Consider the following 3,836-nt stretch of genomic DNA (forward strand, 5'->3'; position numbering starts at 1 on the left):
GGACAGTGATCCTGTGGGACAGGACTGTGACCCCTGTGGGACTGGACTGTGAACTCTGTGCGACTGGACTGTGATCCCTGTGGGACAGGACTGTGATCCCTGTGGGACTGGACATTGATCCCCGTGAGACTAGACTGTGACACCATTGGGACTGGGCTGCGACGCTTGTAGGACTGGAATGTGACACGTGTGCGAATGGACGTAAAACGTGTGGGACTGTACACCCGTTCTGTGTGAATGGACTGTCATCCCTGTGGGACAGGACTGTGATCCCTGTGGGACTGGACTGTGATCCCTGTGGGACTGGACTGTGACCCCTGTGGGACTGGACTGTGATCCCTGTGGGACTTGACTGTGACCCCTGTGGGAATGGACAGTGATCCCTGTGGGACTGGACTGTGAACCCTGTGGGACTGGACTGTGATCCCTGTGGGACTTGACTGTGACCCCTGTGGGACTGGACTGTGATCCCAGTGGGACTGGACTGTGACCCCTGTGGGACTGGACTGTGACCTCTGTGGGACTGGACTGTGATCCCTATTGGACTGGATTGTGATCCCTGTGGGACTGGACTGTGACCCCTGTGGTACTGGACTGTGACCCCTGTGGGACTGGACTGTGACCCCTGTGGGACTGGACTGTGACCCCTGTGGGACTGGACTGTGATCCTGTGGGACTGGACTGTGACCCTCTGGGACTGGTCTGTGACCCATGTGGTACTAGACTGTGACCCCTGTGGGACTGGACTGTGACCCCTGTGGGACGGTACTGTAACACCTGTGGGACTGGACTGTTATCCCTTTGGGGTAGGACTGTCACCCCTGTGGTACTGGACTGTGACCCCTGTGGTACTGGACTGTGACCCTTGTGGGACTGAACTATGACCCCTGTGGGACTGGACAGTGATCCTGTGGGACAGGACTGTGACCCCTGTCGGACTGGACTGTGAACTCTGTGCGACTGGACTGTGATCCCTGTGGGACATGACTGTGATCCCTGTGGGACTGGACATTGATCCCCGTGAGACGATACTGTGACACCATTGGGACTGGGCTGTGACCCTTGTGGGACTGGAATGTGACACGTGTGCGAATGAGTGTAAGACGTGCGGGACTGTACACCCGTTCTGTGGGACAGGACTGTGATCCCTGTGGGACAGGACTGTGATCCCAGTGGGACTGGACTGTGATCCCAGTGGGACTGGACTTTGATCTCTGTGGGACTGGACTGCGATCCCTGTGGGTCTGGACTGTGATGCCTATGGGTCTGGACTGTGATGCCTATGGGTCCGGACTGTGATGCCTATGGGTCTGGACTGTGATCCAGTGGGACTGGACTGCGATCCCTGTGGGACAGGACTGTGATCCCTGTGGGACAGGACTGTGATCCCTGTGGGACAGGACTGTGATCCCTATGGGACAGGACTGTGATCCAGTGGGACTGGACTGCAATTCCTCTGTGACTGGACTGTGGTCCCGGTGGGAGTGGACTGTGATCCCTCTATGACTGGACTGTGATCCCTGTGGGACTGGACTCTGATCCCTGTGGGACTGGACTGAGATCCCTCTGATGACTGGACTGTGATCCATTCGGGACTGGATTGTGATCCCTGTGGGATTGGACTGTTATCCCTATGGGACTGTACTGTGATCCTTGTGGGACTGGACTGTGATCCTTGTTGGACTGGACTGTGATCCCTTCGGGACTGAACTGTGATCCCTGTGGGACTGGACTGTGATTCCTTCGGGACTGGACTGTGATCACTGTGGACTGGACTTTGATCTCTATGGGAATGGACTGTGATCCCTGTGGGACTGAAATACGATCCCTGTGGGACAGGAATGAGATCATTGTGGGACATGACGGTGATGACTGTGGGATTGGACTGTGTTCCCTGTGTGACTGGACTGTGAACCCTGTGGCACTGGACTCTGACCCCTGTGTCACTGGACTCTGACCCCTGTGGGCAGGGCTGTTATCCCTGTGGGACTTGACTGTGACCCCTGTGGGAATGGACTGTAACCCATGTGGGACTGGACTGTGTCCCCTGTGATACTGGACTGTGACCCCTATGGTACTGGACTGTGAGCCCTGAGGGACTGGACTGTGATCCCTGTGGGACTGGACTGTGATCCCTGTGGGACAGGACTGTGATCCCTGTTGGAGTGGACATTGATCCCCGTGAGACGATACTGTGACACCATTGGGACTGGGCTGTGACCCTTGTGGGACTGGAATGTGACACGTGTGCGAATGAGTGTAAGACGTGTGGGACTGTACACCCGTTCTGTGTGAATGGACTGTGATCCCTGTGGGACAGGACTGTGATCCCAGTGGGACTGCACTGTGATCCCTGTGGGACTGGACTTTGATCTCTGTGGGACTGGACTGCGATCCCTGTGGGACTGGACTGTGATGCCTATGGGTCTGGACTGTGATGCCTATGGGTCCGGACTGTGATGCCTATGGGTCTGGACTGTGATCCAGTGGCACTGGACTGCGATCCCTGTGGGACTGGACTGTGATCCCTGTGGGACTGGACTGTGATCCCTGTGGGACTGGACTGTGATCCCTGTGGGACAGGACTGTGATCCCTGTGGGACAGGACTGTGATCCCTATGGGACAGGACTGTGATCCAGTGGGACTGGACTGGGATCCCTCTGATGACTGGACTGTGATCCATTCGGGACTGGATTGTGATCCCTGTGGGATTGGACTGTTATCCCTGTGGGACTGTACTGTGAACCTGTGGGACTGGACTGTGATCCTTGTGGGACTGGACTGTGATCCCTTCGGGACTGGACTGTGATCCCTGTCGGACTGGACTGTGATTCCTTCGGGACTGGACTGTGATCACTGTGGGACTGGACTTTGATCTCTATGGGAATGGACTGTGATCCCTGTGGGACTGAAATACGATCCCTGTGGAACAGGAATGAGATCATTGTGGGACATGACGGTGATCACTGTGGGATTGGACTGTGTTTCCTGTGTGACTTTACTGTGAACCCTGTGGCACTGGACTCTGACCCCTGTGTCACTGGACTCTGACCCCTGTGGGCAGGGCTGTTATCCCTGTGGGACTTGACTGTGACCTCTGTGGGAATGGACTGTGATCCCTGTGGGACCGGACTGAACACTGTGGGACTGGACTGTGATCCCTGTGGGACTGGACTGTGAACCCTGTTGGAATGGATTGTGATCCATGTGGGACTGGACTGTGACCACTGTGGGACTGGAATGTAACCTCTGTGGGACTGGACTGCACACCTGTGGGACTGGACTGTTATCCCTTTGGGGCAGGACTGTCACCCCTGTGATACTGGACTGTGACCCCTATGGTACTGGACTGTGAGCCCTGAGGGACTGGACTGTAATCCCTGTGGGACTGGACTGTGATCCCTGTGGGACAGGACTGTGATCCCTGTGGGACTGGACATTGATCCCCGTGAGACGATACTGTGACACCATTGGGACTGGGCTGTGACCCTTGTGGGACTGGAATGTGACACGTGTGCGAATGAGTGTAAGACGTGTGGGACTGTACACCCGTTCTGTGTGAATGGACTGTGATCCCTGTGGGACATGACTCTGATCCCTGTGGGACAGGACTGTGATCCCAGTGGGACTGGACTTTGATCTCTGTGGGACTGGACTGCGATCCCTGTGGGACTGGACTGTGATGCCTATGGGTCTGGACTGTGATGCCTATGGGTCCGGACTGTGATTCCTATGGGTCTGAACTGTGATCCAGTGGGACTGGACTGCGATCCCTGTGGGACTGGACTGTGATCCCTGTGGCACAGGACTGTGATCCCTGTGGGACAGGACTGTG

The sequence above is a fragment of the Pristiophorus japonicus genome, chromosome 25 (assembly GCF_044704955.1).
Source record: "Pristiophorus japonicus isolate sPriJap1 chromosome 25, sPriJap1.hap1, whole genome shotgun sequence".
Lineage (NCBI taxonomy): Eukaryota > Metazoa > Chordata > Chondrichthyes > Pristiophoridae > Pristiophorus > Pristiophorus japonicus.